This window comes from Macaca thibetana, chromosome 5 (assembly GCF_024542745.1).
Source record: "Macaca thibetana thibetana isolate TM-01 chromosome 5, ASM2454274v1, whole genome shotgun sequence".
Classification (NCBI taxonomy): domain Eukaryota; kingdom Metazoa; phylum Chordata; class Mammalia; order Primates; family Cercopithecidae; genus Macaca; species Macaca thibetana.
The window spans coordinates 121,120,782-121,142,263 of NC_065582.1; the positions used below are offsets into that span (position 1 = coordinate 121,120,782).

Below are 21,482 nucleotides of genomic sequence, written 5' to 3' on the forward strand. Positions count from 1 at the left end.
TTGTTTAATGATGAGACTTCTGGTTAACAAAGACACCTGGGTTTCTGTCAATCTGGACCACTTTGATCATAAAGTACTTCACTGATGTGCAGATTAAAGGTGTATGGCTTAATTTAGCTATTTTCCACAAAATGTATACACTTTTTGTATTCTTTGTATATATCTTTTTGTTATGCTAAAAATTTAGTGTTGCCATATCATATTTATAGGAGGGAAGGATCAAAAGACTGTGGAAAAGAGAAAAAAATTAGACATGATCATTTAAAGTATAGTATGTAGAATAATAATTATTATTTCAAACTGTCTTCAATAAACACATTGAATTTCCCAACATACCTATTAGATAGTAAAGTGATGCTTTGTCTTGTTTCAAAAAAATGGACATGTATATATGCATATATGTTTAGCAAGATTGAAAATTGACTAAGTCCCTTTAGAATGCATTTCCTATATTATCACAAACTAAAATTAAGAACTTACATTTGCTATGAAAGGTCAAAAATGAGAATAAAACCACTATGAAATTTAGGATTGTTTTTCCTAGCTCTGTTAATAATGATGATGATATGTTGATGAGAATTGCACTGAATTCATAGATTGCTTTTGGCTGTATGGTCATTTTCATAAAATTGATTCTACCCATCCATGAGCATGGGAGATGTTTCCATTTGTTTGTGTCTTCTATGATTTTTTTTGACAGTATTTTGTAGTTTTCTTAGCGGAGGTCTTTCACCTTCTTGTTTGAGTATATTTCTAAGTATTTTATGTTTTTTTTTTTTCTTTTTGAATCAACTGTCATGAAAAGGGTTGAATTCTTGATTTGATTCTCAGATTGAAGTCTGCATAGCCAAAGCAAGACTAAGCAAAAAGAAGAAATCTGGAGGTATCACATTCCCCAACTTCAAACTACTACAAGGCTCTAGCTACTGAAACAGGGTGGCACTGGTGTAAAAACAGGTATGTCGACCAATGGAACAGAATAGGGAATCCAGAAATAAAGCCAAATACTTATAGCTAACTGATCTTTGACAAAGCAAACAAAAACATAAAGTAGAGAAAGGACACCCTATTCAACCAATGGTGCGGGGATAATTGACAAGCCACATGTAGTAGAATGGTACTGAATCCACATCTCTCGACTTATTAAAAAAAATCTACTTAAGATGAATGAAAAAATCAAACCTAAGACCTGAAACAATAAAAACTCTAGGAGATAACATCAGAAAGTCTCTTCTAGACATTGGCTTAACAAGGACTTCATGACCAAGAACCCAAAACCAAATGCAACATAAACAAAGATAAATAGATGTGACTTAATTAAACTAAAAACCTTCTGCACAGCAAAAGAAATGATCAGCTGAGTAAACAGACAACTCACAGAGCGGGAGAAAATATTCACAAACTATACACCTGACAAAGGACTAATATTCAGAATTTATGAACAATTCAAACAAATTAACAAGAGAAAAATAAACAATACCATTAAAAAGTAGGCTGATCATGAATTGACAGTTCTCAAAAGAAAATATGCAAATGTCCATAAAACATAAAAAGATGCTCAACATCACTACTTATCATGGAAATACAAATCAAAACCACAATGCAATACCACTGTCCTCCTGTAAGAATGGACATCATTAAAAAGACCCCAAATAATACAATATTGTCATGGATGTGGTAAAAGGAAACACTTTTACACTGCTAGTGGAAATGTAAACTAGCACAACCACTATAGAAAACAGTATAGAGATTCCTTAAAGAACTAAAAGTAGATCTACATTTTTACCCAGATATCCTACTACTGGGTATCTACCCAGAAAAAAAGAAATCATTATATGCAAAGATTCTTGCACACACATCTTTACAGCAGTACAATTCCCAACTGTAAAAATATGGAACAAACCTAAATATCTATCAACCAATGGGTGAATAAAGAATATGTGATACACACACACACACACACACACACACACACACACACACACACAGAGGCACACTTGGAATACTACTCAGCCATAAAAAGGAACAAAATAATGCCATTAATGGCAACCTGGATGGAGTTGGAGACCATTATTCTAAGTGAAGTAATTCAGGATTAGGTAACCAAACATTGGATGTTCTCACTTGTAAGTGGGAGCTAAGCAATGAAAACGCCAAGGCTTAAGAGTAATATAATGGACTCTCAGGACTCTGGGAAAAGTCGGAACGGGAAGAGGGATAAAAGACTACATTTTGGGTGCTGTATACACTGCATGGGTGATGGGTGTGCCAAAGTTTCAGAAATCACAACTGAAGAAATTGTCCATCTAATAAAACACCACGTGTTCCCTAAAATTTATTGAAATAATTTAAAATACGAGAATAAAGTCAACCGATGAATATTTTTAAATGACCAGAAAAAATAGGTAAACTTAGGCTCAGGGTGAAAGATTGGCCCAGCAGAAGGTTGGGACTGGACCCCAGCTCTCCTGACTTTTAGTCCGGTGTTCTCTTCACCACTCACTCACTCATTTCTCCATTTCTATTTTTTTTTTTTTTTTTTTGGACAAAGATGTCTTAATTTTTTTGATATCACATGGAAAGCCTGAATTGGCTCATAGAACCAAAGACTTAGTAAAATCGTTCAATATTACTGTAGGAAGCAGGTAGCAGTAGCTATATTTCTAATTCCACATATATTCTACTGGGGAAATGAGGAAAGCTCTAAAATAATAAACATTTTGCCACAAGTTTTGGGAAAAAACTGATGCTGAAGCAGCATGCACCGTAAAGGCCAAGCAGTACTACTCATTTCAAATTATTAAAAGGAAGAGAGAGTTTTTTAATACAATTCAATTGTTTAATAATTCCTTTAACAACAGTAAAATATGAAAATCCTGCTCAAAGTGAAGCCAAGTAATCTGAGTATTTGCAAAACAGAACCAATACTGTCAGTGGACTTCTTAATATTCTTGTGTTTAAGTAAAATATGTGAAACGTACTTAAACTCTGTAAAAATTGTTTCACGGAACCTGTGAATGGGAGCAACAAATTTCAATATAAGCTCGACAAATTCAAATATCAGCTCATATGGCTTTATACTATTTAATAATTTTGCCAATATTTTCCCTCTTGACAAAAAGTATTTCTAACCGTTAAACAGGTATTAAATCTCTGAAAACAAATTTTTATTTGACAACGTAAGTAAGTTTTAAACAGAAAGAAAGGAATTTTGCATCATAACCTTTCTTGCTGGAATAAACTGAAGAAGTCCCATCTATCTGGTTTCCCAGCTTCAAGACTCAAATACAGCTAATCTCTTTATCCCTTCTTTCCAGTTCTAGCAAATTTCCAGAAATAAAACATACAACATTTTATGATGATAAATATCACAGTTGCCACACAGGCCAGCAGGAACCCAATCACATCCAAAGGGTGGTACTGGAACCAGGTGAGGTCATGGACTGCAACCCGCGGGTGCTTGGCTCCTTTATGGTGCCTGACAAATTCAGTCCAGAAGACTGCTCAACCTTTACTGGTTGATCATGACAAATTCTTGATAACTTCATAGTGTTCTCTTTATATCTGAAGGATTAACATAGAGATATCAAAATTGAAAGTAAGTTTATTTTCTTGAGCATATCAAGTCCATGTAAGGTTTTTATTTTTATTTTATTTATTTTTTTATTTATTGAAACAGAGTCTCACTCTGTTGCCCAGGCTGGAGTGCAGTGGTGCAGGTTCGGCTCACCGCAACCTCCACCTCCCGTGGTGTCAAGAGATTTTCCTGCCTCAGCCTCCCAAGTAGCTGGGATTACAGGCTCACGCCACCATGCCTGACTACTTTTTGGATTTTTAGTAGAGAGAGACAGGGATTTTCCATGTTGGCCAGACTGGTCTCGAACTCCTGACCTCAGGTGATCCCACCTGCCTCAGCCTCCCAAAGTGCTGGGATTACAGGCATGAGCCACTGCGCCCGGCACATGAAAGATTTTTAAAGTGACAAATAATTCAAAGTAAATGACATATAATTGACATGAATTTGTGCAATTTTGTTTGAGTCATCATAGAAACTTTGGCTTTTACATTGGAATTTTATCATTGACAAATTTTTTAAAGTAAAACGGAAAGTCAGGAAAATTAATTTCTTACAGGCAAAACAAATATAAGCCATTTTATTATTTTTTTTGTTTGTTTGTTAATTTTTAGCTTTTGTGGGTATTTACCAGGTATATATACTTATGGGTTGCATGAGATGTTTTGATACAGGCTGCAATGTGAAATAATCACATCATGGAGAATAAGGTATCCCTCCTTTAAACATTTATCCTTTGTGTTGTGAACAATCCAATTATACTCTTTTAGTTCTCAAACAGGCATATAAGAACGTGGGCAATGTCATGAGCAATTTTAAGTGCTTTGGAAAGATAGTGAAAATACAATTTGAGAATTATCATGTTTAAGTTCCAAAAAGGAATTGTGTCACGCTGAGTGAAATGCCTCATAGCTGACTAGTCACTCTGCTTCTATCCTACCTTTTGTCTCCTACTGTTTCCTACCCAGTAGCCAAAATTATATTTTTGAAATAAAAGTCAGATTTTGCCACTCCCCTAATTAAGATTTTTGCCTGACTTCTCATCATATTAAGAATAAAATCCAACTCTGTTATTTGGCCTACAGGACCCTGCAATGTCAAACACTGGCAAACTCTTCTCCTAACACTTTTGCCATACACGCTAGGTCTTCTAGAGACATTGGCCTTCTATTTTTCTTTAGGGCACCAAAAGTGTTCTCACCATAGCATCTTTACACATTTTGCCCCCTCCTTGTGCTCTTGGAACATTCTTTCTTGCAACAACCCAAGGCATGCTTCTATCTCTTTTTGAGGCTTCCCTCTAAGTGTTACCTCTAAGAGAGGCTTTTCCTGGCCACACTATGATGGAACCTCTAGGATTTTCTCTATTGTTTTATGCTTATTTTGATATTCGATTCTTAGAATTTTAAGTACATTATATATCTTATAAAATGAACCTTTAAATATTAAAGCCAAAAGATAAATACACATAAACTAAGTGAATAGGTCAAAAGTGTAAGATCATCTTGAACATTATCTTGAAGAGAAGATACCAATTTACTTACTCTTGAGATCATGGTGTAGGATGTCACAACCTGCTTAGAATAACTCTCTTGTCCTGAACCATTTAGTCACTACTTTTGTCTTCCAATTAAATAGTAGCCTGACTTCAAATATCATACATTAGTTTTCTTTGTTTATGTAACTGAATTATATAACACATATTCATTAGAGTCTATTTTTTAAAACTTTTGTGTAGCAGTTGTTGGTTAATACCATTGCTGTGTAGTATTTTGTTGATGGATAAACCACAGATTATGTCATCGTTTTATGAGCAATAGACATTTGGTTTACTAGCAATTTTTGGACAATATTAATAAGTCTGTCATAAACATTCTTGTATACGAAATGCAAGAGATCTTTGCCCCCCCTCACAAGAGGTGTGACAGCTGTGTGGCTCATCTGTTCAGTCACCATGCACGTTCAAGCCCCTTACAGGAGAGGGAGCATGCAAACAGGCAAGTGCAGGAGCCTGGGCTAGCGCCCCTGGGCTCTGGTGCCACGGCAGCATACAGGGGTGGGAGACTGCAACTCCTGAAGCCCAAATAGGTATGTGTTAGTGTACTCTTTTAGCCTTGCCATGTACTGATGACTTAAGTGTTAACCAGTTCAGTGTCCTGTTAGTACTCAGGTCCTTGTCCAGCATCCAGGAAGAATCAGGTTGCACATGGACTTGAAGGATGAATGCAGGGGTTTTATTGAGTGGTGGAGGTGGCTCTCAGTGGGATGAATGGGGAGCTGGAATGGTGATGGAGTGGGAAGATGATCTTCCTCTGGAGTTTGGTCATCCAGCATCCAATCTCCTCTCCTCTCTAACTGTCTTCAGCTGAACTACTCTCGACATTCAGAAACTCCTTCTCTTCCCTCTGATGCATCATTCTGCCATTCTTCTGCTCTTCTGTTCATGCCGAGGGCTTGGGGTTTATATGTGTACAGAATAGGGGTGTATGGTGGGCCAAACGGCAACTTTGGGCCTCAAAAACAGAATGTCTCTTCTCATTTAGGGCCAAGAGTTTTCAGGCTTGAGGGTGGGACCTTTGCAGGGGAACCAACCACTTCTACCCAGTATTTTTCTGTTTCCTGTCCATGTCATATACAGCACTAGGTTTCCATATGTATACATATCTGTTGGGTGTATAATTGAAAGTAGAGTTGCTGAGATAAAAGTGCATGCATAATTATAATTCACTTCTTGACTTCGTTTTTTTTTTTTGAATTTTTAATTTTTAAAGTTTTATTTATTTATTAAATTTATTTTTGGAAACAGTTTTGCTCTTGTTGCCCAGGCAGGAGTGCAATGGCACAATCTTGGCTCATGCATCCTCCAACTCCTGGGTTAAAGCAATGGCTTATGCCTGTAATCCCAGCACTTCGGGTGACCAAGGTGGGTGGATCATCCGAGGGCAAGAGTTTGAGTTCAGCCTGACCAACATGGTGAAACCCTGTCTCTACTAAAAATACAAAATTGTCCGGGCATGGTGGTGCATGCTTGTAATCCCAGTTACTGGGGAGGCTGAGACACGACTTTAAATTTTTTTGAAGTGAGTTTTCTCAGTTTCCAAAATTAAAGATATTTTAGTTATACTTTTAAAAAATCTCCCTTTCTTCCATTAAGGCTGGATCATATATTCTTTATGATATTGAATCTTTTCAAATTTACTGAGTCTTGATTTATGGCCCACCACAGGTCACTTCAAATAATTATTAACAATTCAACATGCTCTAAGAAAATATGTCTTCCAGTTGACGTATATAATACATACATGTGCATATATTTATATACATATATGCATGCATGCATGTGTGTGTGTATCATGTTACATTATAAGGTTCCATTTTTTAACTGTGTTCTTCTAATGTTTTCTGTCATTTCTCATTATTTGCTCCTCTTTTTACAGTCTGTTTAGATTTAATGGAAGTATCTTTATATTTACATTTAAATAAACCACCTTATTTTATATTTCTTTTATATTGGTCCAACCTGCTTTATGGTACAATCTGTTATAAAAGCATTCCTTTAGGTGATACCTTTCTTACATAAAAACATTATTGATAGTAGTTATAAATGCTGAGTTGATGGGAGCTGGATTGGGTACACATGTTGTACGTTGTACCCTTTGGAGTATAAATATAACAATTATTAAAAATTTAATTTATTACAATTAATTTTTTTGTACTTCAAAAGCCATCATTAAAAAAGTAAAAAGTTAGCACACCAAGAATGAAACAAAATATTTGAAAATTATATATCTAAGATTATATTCATGATACATAAATAGTTCTTAAAAGTCAATAATGGGACAAGTAGCAAAGTTTAAAAATGTTTCAAGGATTGGAATAGACATTTTTCCAAAGAAGATAAATGGTCAGTGAGCACATATAACAATGCTCCACATTTTTAGCTGTAATGAAAATTCAATCGAAAACCATAAGAGATCATTTCACACCCACTAAGAAGGCTATAACAAAAAGATAATAATACATGTTGGCCACAGTGTGGAGGAATTGGAAGCCTCTTGCTTTGTTGGTGGCAATGACAAATATAACAAGTACTTTGGAAAAGAGTTTAGCAGTTCTTCATAAACATACAGTTCCCACATGAGCCAGCAATTCTACTTATAGTATCAATCCCGAAGAAAAACATGTTTATCGAAAAACATGTGTAGCAATGTTCCTAGTAGCCACAATAGGAAACAATCAAAAAGCCAATGAAATGATAAGTGAACAAAGAAAATATGGCATATCCATACTATAAAATATTATACTGCTGCTGCTGCTGCAAAAAAAGAAAATACACACTACAACGTGAATGAATCTAAAAACCATTAAAAAAAAAAAAGTTATGCTCAGTGAAAGAAGTCACTTATACAACACCCTAAATTGTATGATTCCAGATCGCTTCATGACTCATAAGCATTCTAAATATATTGGGATTTTACACCTTAAATAGGTGGGTTTTAAGTCATGGAAATCACATGTAATTATTAAACCTGTTACAATAATGGAAACAATAAAAATAAATTTTTCATCAAGAAAGTAGTTATGCTTTTAGAGATTTTAGATATTTAATTAAAATATTTTATCATATTCCTTTCAGTTTATCCTTCCTTTCTACTGTGGACTGATTATATGATTTTTTAAAAAACTGTCTTTTTAGGAAAAGAAGGAGTCAAATTGTCCCTGTTTGCAGATGACATGATTGTATATTTAGAAAACCCCATCATCTCAGCCGAAAATCTCCTTAAGCTGATAAGCAACTTCAGCAAAGTCTCAGGATACAAAATCAATGTGCAAAACTCACAAGCATTCTTATACACCAGTAACAGACAAACAGAGAGCCAAATCATGAATGAACTCCTCTTCACAATAGCTTCAAAGAGAATAAAATAGTTAGGAATCCAACTTACAAGGGATATACCTCTTCAAGGAGAACTAGAAACCACTGCTCAGTGAAATAAAAGAAGACACAAACAAATGGAAGAACATACCATGCTCATGGATAGGAAGAATCAATATTGTGAAAATTACTACAGTGCCCAAGGTAATTTATAGATTCAATGTCATCCCCATTAAGCTACCAATGACTTTCTTCACAGAATTGGAAAAAGCTGCTTTAAAGTTCATATGAAACCAAAAAAGACACCACATTGCCAAGACAATCCTAAGCCAAAAGAACAAAGTTGGAGGCATCACGCTACCTGACTTCAAAGTATACTACAAGGCTACAGTAACCAAAATAACATGGTACTGGTACCAAAACAGATATATAGACCAATGGAACAGAACAGAGTCCTCAGAAATAATATCCCATATCTACACCCATCTGATCTTTGACGAACCTGACGAAAACAACTAATGGGACAGGATTCCCTATTTAATAAATGATGCTGGGACAATTGGCTAACAATAAGTAGAAAGCTGAAACTGGATCCTTTCCTTACTCCTTATATGAAAATTAATTCTAGATGGATTAGAGACTCAAATGTTAGACCTAAAACCATAAAAACCCTAGAGGAAAACCTAGGTAATACCATTCAGGACATACACATGGGCAAGGATTCCATGTCTAAAACAGCAAAAGCAATGGCAACAAAAGCCAAAATTGACAAATGGGATCTAATTAAACTGAATAGCTTCTGCACAGCAAAGGAAAATACCATCAGAGTGAACAGGCAACCTACAGAATGGGAGAAAATTTTTGCAATCTACTCATCTGACAATGGGTTAATATCCAGAAACTACAAAGAACTCAAACAAATTTACAAGAAAAAAAACCCCATCAAAAAGTGGGCAAAGGATATGAACGGACATTTCAAAAGAAGACATTCATATAGCCTACAGACACAGGAAAAAAGGCTCTTCATCACTCGTTGTCAGAGAAATGCAAATCAAAACCACAATGAAATACCATCGCACACCAGTTAGAATGGCAATCATTAAAATGTCAGGAAACATCAGGTGTTGCAGAGGATGTGGAGAAATAAGAACATTTTTTCACTATTTATGGGACTGTAAACTAGTTCAACCATTGTGGAAAACATTGTGGCGATTCCTCAAGATTCTAGAACTAGAAATACCATTTGGCCCAGCCATCCCATTTCTGGGTATATACCCAAAGGATTATAAATCATGCTGCTGTAAAGACACATGCACACATATGTTTATTGCAGCACCATTCACAATAACAAAGACTTGGAATCAACCCAAATGTCCATCAGTGACAGACTGGATTAAGAAAATGTGGCACATATACACCATGGAGTACTATGCAGCCATAAAAAAGGATGAGTGCACGTCCTTTGTAGGGACATGGATGCAACTGGAAACCGTCATCTCAGCAAACTATGGCAAGAACAGAAAGCAAACACCGCATGTTCTCACTCATAGGTGGGAGTTGAGCAATGAGATCACTTGGACACAGGAAGGGGAACATCACACACAGGGGCCTATTGTGGGAGGGGGCAGGGGGGAGGGGGAGGGATAGCATTAGGAGATATGCCTAATGTAAATGACGAGTTAATGGGTGCAGCACACCAACATGGCACATATACACACATGTAACAAACCTGCAGGTTGTGCACATGTACCCTAGAACTTAAAGTCTATTAAAAAAAAACAAAAACAAAAATACAAACCTGTCTTTTTTATATTAGCTATATTACTTTAAAATTACTTTTGTATAGACCATTGTTTCACCATTGGATACCCATTACATGTATGGAGTTCAAAACACTATTTTTAAATAACCACTCCAAAATATAAGATGATTTCAGATTGGTTACATCATGTAAATTCTTTCAAAATTAGTCTCTTAAAAAAAGGATGAAACTCATACCTACTATTGAGAAGATAAGCTGTCTATAAATACTACCTAGTAAAAAAATATTGTTACACTCACAAAGGGTCATTAATTACTGTCTTCAGTGCATTGAACAAGTCTGCACTTGACACTGTGTTGAAGCCCAATCTAATAGATGCTCCCCTGGCCTTCATTTGTGTAATGTTATCAGGTCGATCCTCCTCATACAATCAATGCCCACCATAGGGATCCCATGGTAGATCACCTCGTGATGCCATTGGATCCATCATGAGTAAAAAAAGCACTGGTTTTTGGATGACCTAAGACTGGATAAATTTTAGCAATATTATTCATAGGAATAAAATGAGGAATGAACAACTAAATGCTCAAGTGACAGTGTTTTCTAGTTAAAACATTGAACTAAATTAAAATTGTGTTTCAGACTTCAGAGGAAGGAGCCCCTACTTCTGCTGGAGATGTAAGTGAAAGCTATATGGTGTGTGTGACTTCAGACTGAAAAAAAATTAAACAAGATTAACAGTTGGACTAAAGAAAAAGTGCAATCTAAATAAAATGTGCAGAAAAAATAAAAGAAGCACTGAAAAGGGATGAACATGTAAGAATGTTTTCTCTTAAGTGCAGTCACAGAATGTGAAATGTGAGATGTGCAAGGCAGCAGGCAGTGGCGTGGTGGTGGTGCTAGGATTGCAGAAAGACAGGTCATACTTCATCATGATATGTGTCATCACATTATGATTAAGATTAGGAATTTAATTCTACAGAAAATGCAGAGTCCCTGGTGATAGCAGAAGAGCTGTTATTTTTATTGACATTTGAAATAACTCTGCATAAAAAGAAAGAACAAGTGTAAAGTTATAGAAAGAGGAGACAAAGAGACAGTCTATGAAGTTGCAAACAATTCGGTGAGACGTAATAACACCTGAAATAAAAATACTCTGATTCTGAAAATAAAGAATGTGAATGTATATCAAAAAATGCCAACAATTATAGCTTATTATTTTCCCCATAGGAATGGAAAATAAATATAAAGAAGTTTCATTTTATTTTTAGGTTTTTCCATAATACATTTTCAACAACCTTATTTCATCATTAATAATTAATGCTCTAATGGGCTATTACTAATATATTCAGTATTTGTACTCCAGAGTGATGCCAAGAAGGTCAGTCTGGGGTATCCACTTGTATACCTGAGTACTGAGTCCTAAGGCATATGGTCTATTCCCGTCAAATCTCCACAGAACCTGTTACAGAAAAGAAATATCTTATTCCATGAGTAGAACTCCAAAGTCATAGAATGTTAGAACACTAAAGATATTAAAAATAAGATCAGGGATGTTGGGTAATAAAATTACTCAAAGACTGATGTAAATAGAATGCCAACACTTCATTTTCTTAACTTCTATAATTAGTTATGTATGTAAGGAAATCAGGATTTTCCAAATAATAGCTTGGAAAAAATGAGATTATAGATGAAAAGTTCAAGTATTTGGAAAATTGTTAGGCTTTTCGAAAGAAGACCCATGTGCGGCCAACCATCATATGAAAAAAGTTTAATATCACTGCTCATTGAAGAAATGCAAATCAAAATCACAATAGATACTATTTTGCACCAGTCATAATGGCTATTATAAACTCAAAAGGTAGTACATGCTAGTAAGATTGTGTAGAAAAAGGAATGCTTATACTCTGTTAGTAGGAGTGTAAGTTGGTTCAACCATTGTGGAAGACAGTGTGGCACTTCCTCAAAAACCTAGAGGCTAAAATACAATTCAACTCACCAATCTCATCATTGGGTATATACGGAAAGGATGAAGAATGATTCTCTTATGAAGACACATACACATGTTTATTAATAGCAGTAGTATTCACAATAGTAAAGATATGGAATCAATCTTAATGCCCATCAATGATTTACTGAATAAAGGAAATGGAATGGTATACATATACACCATGGAATATTATGCAGCCATAAAAAGAAAATAAAAAAAAAAACACAAGATTTTGTATTTTACAGATACATAGATGGAGCTGGAGGCTGTTATCCTTAGTAAACTAGCATAGAAACAGAAATCCAAATATCACATGTTCTCACTATTAAGTGGAAGCTAAAAGATGAGAACACATGGAAACATAGCAGGGAACAACATACGCTGGGGTATATTGGAGGGTGGAGAGCAGGAGGAGAGAGAAGATCGGGTAAAATAACTAATGAGTACTGGTCATAATGCCTGGATGATTAAACAATCTATAAAACAAACCCCCATGACACAGATTTATCTATGTAAGAAACCTGCTCCTGTAGGCCTGAACTTAAAATGAAAGTTAAAAAATGAAATAAATTTAATTTTAAACACATAAAAATTATAAAAAATTATATGCATGCAAAAAATTTAAATACTCATTATAATTCTTGTGAGAATAAGCAGTAACAATTTAGTAATGACCTATATGTTTATTTTGTTTTATGTATTTTATACTAGTTTTCTTCTTCCACATTGACTATTAATTTATTCATTTTTTAAGTGACATAGCAAGTATTTCATATAATTCTGATTGTCTATAAATTATTATATTAGAGTTTTGTGTCCTTTGATTGACAAAAAAGCAAGCTGATAAAATAAGCTAATTGTAAGAAATAAATTAATGCTACAAAGGGACTATGTATAACTTCTTTCAAATTATAAATTATCAAGCACTACTTCGAGGAGAAATTTCAAGGGACAATTTCTGAGACAAATTCAGAGTATTATCAGTATCGCTAATTTTGGTTGCTGTTTCAGCATTGAAATGAGAAACCTTTTGGTATCATAAATAAAGATAGAGCTATTGAATACATTCAAAATTGTGTTTTTCTGAATTTGATTAACTGATTGTTAACACTTAGAAAATGAGTTATACAAAGTGTTGACTACAGTGATTAATATGTTCTACTATAGCCAAGACATTTTTATGTTTAAGTTACTAATTATGGAACTCCCAAGCAATCCTCATAAACTGAACAATAATTTACAGTGTTTAACTTTTACTTGTTATATCAATATTAAAATAACTGAGTTTTCAGCAAAACACATTAGTATAGGTCATTACAAGAAGACTATATCAGATAAGGAACTAAAAAGTAATTGACAAATACACAAATGTCACCATTTTATTCTATACAGAAGAAAATGTTTCCTACTATGTTCTATGGAGGGAACATCTGAACCTGTTCCCCCACCTGGCTTCCTTCTCTTTGACTCCTTCCTGTAATTCCTTCTGCTGCCTCCATTGGGAGGAGTTGTTAATCTGATAGTGCTGACTCCTTGTGGGACTATATTTTATACAGCACAGCATCCACCTTCAGGTCAGGATCTATCCCCATCCTTTCTCTTTAATCTTCCTGCTTCAGACATTGGCTGGGCCCAGTTCAGCAAGTGACGCTGCTTTTACTCTTTCTCCAAATCTACCTGGCAGGTGGGAACTTGGACTAAGTCTGTCAGCCTGGGCCGTTCTTTCTCTGAATCATACCCTGAACATCACTCAGATAAGCCTAATCCAAAATGTACAGAAACTATACGAGGCTGGATTACATGGCAAGCTTAAACTGCATGATGCATGTTAGACATTTGCATATAGTATAAGTTTTAAATTATTCCTTCATTTAAGATGTTGGATTACTTCCAAAGTTAATTTTATGAATATTTTCCATAAATATTAAATACACACATCTTGACTTATTTTTTCTCAGTATGATTACGTGAAACTATATTGTGAAACCAATAGTTATTTGCATTTTTAAATCACTAGAAACATTTTGCCAAGTGTCTTTTTTTCTTAAAATATACACACATATTCTGACAATCTAATATTTAATTGAAAAGGAAACAACTTTGGTTAACAATTGCTCTACATAATAAACAATTAGAGAACCCATTTTACAACCATTGATTTTCATTCAAATCTTTCTGCAACTTAATAACAACAGTTACTCTTAGTAATTATCACTATTTACTACTGGTCATCCTTTTTCTTGTCCTTCTACACTTCCTACTATCTTCTGCCTCCTATTGGCACTATCACTTTCCCTTAATGTGAATAGGGAAATCTTTCAATACTAAAGTAGGATGGCATAGAATTTTTATCAGTCTTATCTCAGCTTTAGTCTCTTTCAAAAATTATAAAGCACATAGAATTTGCATTCAACATAGATATTGTATTTTAACCACGGAATAAATTCTTAGTTTGATATAGACAAAAATCTTAAGAGATTGCTTATTAATGTACTAAAGAATGCTTACTTTCTACATATGTCTTAAAAGTATGATATTAATTTAAAATGTATGAGGGTCTTGTGTTCCTTTGAAAAGAATATCATCTTCTAAGTAGAATTCTTTCCTTATTGTAAACTAAGTTTACTACTATACAGATACAAGTGATAGAAACTATTTGGCATTTATAATAAGTGCATCGTTCATTTCCTCCATGCTTCTCTGTAGGGAGCTTTGGTGTCTAGACACAAGTTCCACCAGGAGGCTGTACTGAGTTGCTCGTCGTAAGACTGAAAACACCTTCTATAATAGGACATGTTTCTGATCTAAGATGTAAAACTCTGGTATCTCAGAGTAGAATGAGTTACATTCTTGAATAAAATCAAGTGAACACTGGATTTAGCTGCAAATATTATTAGGGGTACACATTTATATCACTGAGTTATTCTTTTAAGTTAGAATATTTAAGATCTGCATCACTTACAGTAGAATTTCAGAATTCCTTTCATTTATTATTATTATTACACTTTAAATTCTAGGGCACATGTGCAGCTTTCCCATCTTACTGGCAAAACTAGTATGTCTATTTTTATTCAAGTCCACAATATATCTGTCATCCACGACTCTTCAAGAGAATATAATCTTGATGTGCTGAACAATCTGGTTCTGTTAAATGAAGAATGATATCTCAAGTGACTTGCACATGTTAGGTAATTAGTAGTGTTAGCAATCATAACAAAATCATCATAATTGCAAAATTAATATTTCTCTCTCACTGAATATATAACAGAGACATTTTTAGTGTTTTTTCTGTATTAACTTTTTTTTTCCACAAAACACAATATGAAGTGGGTAGTATTACTGTAAATGTAGGCATGATTATTTCTATCAACATTGTAGTTCAGTTTTCCATCATCTGCTACCAGATTCCATGCAAAATTTCCCAAATGGTCTGCTCTTTCTTTCTTTCTTTTTTTTTTAAATTACCTTATCATATATCTTCATTTCCTAACTCTTTTTAGTAGTTCTCAAATGTGCTTAATAAATAAATTAGCTCCTAATAAGTATCTGGCTCTAACTTGCCTCTCAGCATCGTCTGATTCTCACTCAGCCTTTCCCTGCAAACTCAACTTAGAGTCTTGAGAACTTTCCTCAATACTTTACCTTCTTTTCTTTTTTGTGTTTTCCTCACCTCTCATTATTTCACCAATTTCTGCACATTGTTCAGCTCTCAGCTTCATTATCAGTGAGTCCAGGACACTTTCTAGTATCTCCACTGATGCTATCTTGGCATTGGATTTTTCCTTGAGATAAAAGCTTTTGCACAATTTTTATTACTTGCACATATTCTGTCTTTTGAAACAGAATGTAATGTGTGTGGGGACAGAAACTGTGTCTACGTTTTTCCTCTTGCCTGTGGTTTGTGTTAAACTTTTTATAAACATTCTTTTAACGAATGATCAATACCTTCTTATGTGTTGCATAATCAAGGCTTAAATTTAACCAACCCTATTTTCAAAGTCTTCTTAGTATCCCTCTCTATCTATAATAATGATGAAACTCACGTACTTGTGATGGTATCAGCAAGTTAACATGTACACAAGTTCCTAATTGGTATCTGCTTTACCCTGCCCACTGCCCATCTTTCTTTCTGTGTAACTCAAACACTCTGCATGAAGACTGTAGAATTATTCCTACTAAAATTTCAAAGCCAATAATACAAAACCAACAAAATTATCTTTACCGTAGGTAAGGATTTGGCAGGTTTGCAGTGCAGTCCTCCAACAAAATCAACATTTGGTAAGACTGGATGAGGAAATTGAAAATCCCAGGAGTTTTGAGTAAGTCATATGTCAACTTTCCCCGTTGTCTCAGATAAGGTAGTTGGTATTCCTGAGAAGAACAAGGAAAGGAAAGATGGATGACACAAGATAATACCATTACATAATTTTCAGTAAGGGATTAGAATAATGTAGGCAAAAATGTAGGCAAAGTGTCTGTACTTTGAAATACATAAACATATAGTCAAATATTATAAGCATAATTTAATTTTTATGTAGTATATATTTTGCCTGTGTGTATTTATAAGAAAAGCAAAGTGATAATAGAATTTTGAGGGTCAACTACATCATAGCCAATGTTACATCAGAATACTCACAATTTTTAACCAATTACTAAAATAATCTAGAGAGAAGTAAACATCCATTTCTTTACCCTTTAAAACTTCAATAGTAGCATATAAACATTTAAACAACCCTTCGAGCTCCACGATCAACTAATTCTGCTGTACCCATAAAAACAATTTTCTAAGAAATAGTCTCATTTCCACAATTCATTAAGCTAATCCTTTTATTTTTGGTCATTCAAGTGAACTTTGGGTATTTTGAGAGTGTGGCTGAAATCCTTGTACTCACTACTGCTTTTGATTCATGCCAGGGTATTAATCATATTAGCTTTTAAGTAAATATATTTGCAAATTACAGATAGAAAATTTTGAGAAATTATTCAAATAGAGATTTGTACCCAACCTTAATATGGCTCATATTTTATAATACACATAGTTTCAAAAAAAAAAAAAACCATAGAGATATAACAATGTTCAGACTTCAACAAGATGATTGGTCTTAAAATAAATAATTTCCAATCTTTTAGTGAAGGAATGTAGAGACATTAGAAACCACAAATTATGCTTAGTGGTTTTGGCATTTGAGATAGAAGCATTATTTCTCTCAACTGTGAAGGAAACCTTCTGGTGACATAGGGACATATTTTAAATCCAGAATAAGGAAACTGAGGTATACAAGGAAAAATAATTTCTGCAATGTTGCATAGATAGTTGTTGTAAAAAATTGAGTAACTACTCAATCTACATGTATGCATTCAGTAAGATGTTTGTGGATGGGTCTGACTTTTTCTAAAATGAAAATAATTAATAGTAAAACAGATGTGTGATTGCTTAAAGAAATATTAGGTGCACTAATTTACAGGTTTATGACTTCCTAGAATGTTCTGTGTGAGCAATGGCCACAAGGTTTTAACTGACCTTATAATTTAAACTTTGCTATAATATTTGTACAATTGATAGATCATCTTGTGTTTTCATTTCATAAATTCACTTACAAAAACTCCACTACCAGTCCCGTGTGGTGGTTCATGCCTGTAATCCCAGCACTTTGGAAGGCCGAGGCAGGCATATCACTTGAGGTCAGGAGTTTGAGACCAGCCTGCCCAACATGGTGAAACCCCCTACCTACTAAAAATACAAAAAATTAGGCAAGTGTGCTGACACATTCCTGTAATCCTAGCAGTGAACTGAGATTGGATCACTGCACTCCAGCCTGGAAGACAGAGACAGACTCCACCAAAAGCAAACAAACAAAACAAAAACAAATTTAAAACACCAAGTACCCTGATTTTATTGCTTTATATAAGCTCAGCATCAAAGACACAGGAAAGTTGATCTCCATGTTACCAATTGAAAAATTTATTTACCTAGAACTTCACTGGAAAACTGATCCCACTTCTTCATATTAAATATTTGGAACCAATATGGGAAATAAACCACATAGATCATATTTTTTTATCCTCTCCATGAAAGTCATTTGGTCACTTAATTCTGACATAACAACAGGTATGTAGGAAAGTGGAAATAGAAATCCTCCACTATGCTTTTCAAGTGTGTAGCCAGCAGAGAAGGGGAGACTGTACACAAAGGGTTTGTTAAATAGCGCAGCCAGCAGCTCCCCACAGGGAACAATCGCATCTGCAGGAACAGCATCAAATTTTGACTCCTGTAGATTCTTCATAAATTTCTTATTTGAAGCTCCATCCTTACAGAGCTTTCTAATTGTGTCATTAAATGTACAGATGATTTCTTGTAGTTGTGAAAAATATGACCAAAATGTGTTTTTTGGAAGGTCTGACCATGATGGTATCCTCAAAGTCAGTTTTAGTTAAAGATGCAGGATAAACTTCAAGTTTAAGAGTAGATGGGCTGTTGGGATTAAAAAATGGAAGCTGAAGATGCCAATACAGTCACCTCATGACCCCTCTGGACAAGCTCATCCAGAATTGTCTCTATATTCATCCAATGACTGAAATCTGTGGGCCACACCAGTATCTTTCCATAACTCCCAGAACTAATGTAACAAGTCAGCTGTATCACCAAAAACACTGAAATCTACTTCATACACGTCCTGGTGCAATGCAATGCTTTTTCCCATTTGCTGTTTCTTTCTGTTGTTTCTTATGGTTATATCCATGGATAAATCACTTTTTCCCATTTGCTGTTTCTTTCTGTCATTTCTTATGGTTATATCCATGGATAAATCAATCACGAAGCTCAAATGTAACTTTTACACTTCAAAGTTAATATATTATCATTAGATTAACAGTCTGAGCATGTATGTGGCAAGAAGATAAATGAAGGTAGATGACCTGTTTACCCAAGTGTGTTAATGTCCCTTTTATAAGTGCTATCGTTGAGCAAATATCAATGTTCTTGTATGGACACATCACTTGTCTTATGTAATTTATTTTAGAAGAGTTTCCAGAAACATAACCATGAGAGGTTCATGTTTCTGTATTTTGTTTGACACAGAACTAAAGATAAAATAATGAAACATGTTTCCAATGATTTTTACATACTTTGCTTACATATAATTTATATACAGCACCTTCAGCTGAGGTGTGATGTGCAGAGCGGGCTGCCATTTTTGCTGTTTGGGTAACTTAGCTGTTCTGCCCTTCAAGCTTTGGAGAGTTCAAATATACTGGTGGTGGAAGGAAACCACTAGTTGCTGCACGTCTGTTCTACAAAAACATTGCCAGAGTGCTTCTTTTAGCAGCTACCAGATTTTGTTCCTCTTCATTGGGTGGGACTCCAGCCACTCCCATCAGTGTTCTTGGGTCTACAAAGATTTGAAAACTCCCTGTGGCAGAGCTCCCAGAAAGAGGTATGGGCCGGCATCTTTGCTGTTTGAGTGACTCATCAATTCCAGTCCGTAAGCTTGGAAGAGCCCAAGCTGACTGGGATGAAAATCATACACCAGAAGAACACAGCAAGCACAAAAAAATGGGGCCAGATTGCTTTTTTAATTGAGTTCCTGACCCTTGTCCTCATTAATGGGTGGAGTCTCCCAACAGGGATATTTGGCTACCACCACTGGTATTCACCAGCTGACAGAGTTTCCAGGCATCCCTGGTAAAGAGACCCCAGGGGACAGGGCAGGCTGTCATCTTTGCTGTTTGGGCAACTTAGCCATTCCAGCCTTCTAGCTTTGGAGTGTCCAAGGTAACAGGGGCTGAAGTATACACCAGGACAGCACAGCTGCTTTATGATAATGTGGCTAGACTAAATAAGCAAGTCCCTGATACCATTCCTTCTGACTAGGAATCTGATCTCCCAACAGGGGTCTCCAGCCACCTCTTAGAGGTTGTTTGTGCCAGAAACAGATCCATATCTCACTGAGATGGAGCTACCAGAGAACAGGGCAGGCTTCCATCTTTCCTGTTTCTCAGCCTTCACTGGTGATACCTCCAGGTACTAGAAAATCTGAAGTGACTAGTGACTGGAGTGGGCCCCTAGCATACCACAGCAGCCCTACAGAAAAATGACCAGAGTGTAATGTGGTTGCCTGCTCTTGTATGTCCTCATCAGGCACATCTTCCAGGACTGGGTCTCTAGCCAACACCTGCCCAATATATCTAGCTAGTAGCAACTTGAAATTCCTTGGAGAGAGCCCCTGGGGCAACAGAAAGCCTCTCAACCACTGCCTCTGCCTCTGAAATGGAAGTTTCCTTGCCTCCTTTGGACCAATAAAAGAGCAAACACACTGAGCCACTGCTGACTTGTGTCTCTCTGAGATGAAGACATAGCAAACAAAGTAGAAAAGCAGCAAGCCAATTGATGTGGAGCCCAGAGGGGTGGGTGCAGGAGAATCTGTAGCAAAGTGTGGCCATCTCTCTAAGTTCAACTTTCATGAATAAGAGACCCTAGCCATTGGGTAAGAGTCAGACCCGATCCCTGCATGGTGATCCTGCACATCAGATGAGGCTGGTCTGATTTGAACACTCCTTGATCTTCTACTCTCTCCTGGAGTCCCAGTCTTGTCATACCTACTCACAGGGCAGTCTTGGGTGTCCTGGGGTCCCACACCATAGTTTCTGCAACAGAGGAACAGGCCTGACTGATAGAGAGTTCCACTGAGGCAGCCCCTACCACTGTGCACGAGTCTGCATGTTCCCTCCCATACTGCAGCTTCCCCTGAGCCTACAGAAACTCCTCACACCACTTTGCTGAGTGCATGTCTGCATGGGTGGGATTTGCTGTACCTGACCCAGCAGCACACAGGAGTGCAGTGCATCCCTCCATGCCCCCCCCACCGACCACATTCACTCAAATCACCCTGACAGTCTTTGCAGCATTGCAGGCAGAGTCTTGATGGGCACAGAACCAGAAATCCCTGTCCGGCCAGTGCCCACCTTTTTGCTGATGTTGCACAGAGGACAGGGGAGCCTCCCATACCTTCAGTGATCACTTCTGCTTGCAGGGCAAAGAGAAGGCACCCAGACTTGTGCTGGCAACCACCCCACTCTAAACAAACACCACCTCCAGTGTGACATAACACAGTCTACAGCAGGGGCCTTCCACTCCCCTTCCAACTGCTTTGCTTCTGCCACTGTGGTGAACACTCAGAAAGAGGCAGATACTCCTGCACTCAGTAGCACTCTGCTGCAGTTGCCACACCTTGATCGCCCTAGTGTCGTAGGCTTAAAGCCTTGAAAAGGCAGAGAACAAAGC

The 21,482-nt window shown here is 36.1% G+C and overlaps 1 protein-coding gene and 1 pseudogene across 7 annotated transcripts in view; both read right to left on the reverse strand.

Moving 5' to 3' along the window:
- LOC126955127 (UDP-glucuronosyltransferase 2B33) overlaps window positions 1–21,482 on the reverse strand; it is a 329,416-nt gene that overhangs the window by 155,210 nt on the left and 152,724 nt on the right. The gene's annotated exons all lie outside the window — the stretch shown is intronic.
- LOC126955016 (UDP-glucuronosyltransferase 2B4-like) lies at window positions 3,240–19,393 on the reverse strand (annotated as a pseudogene).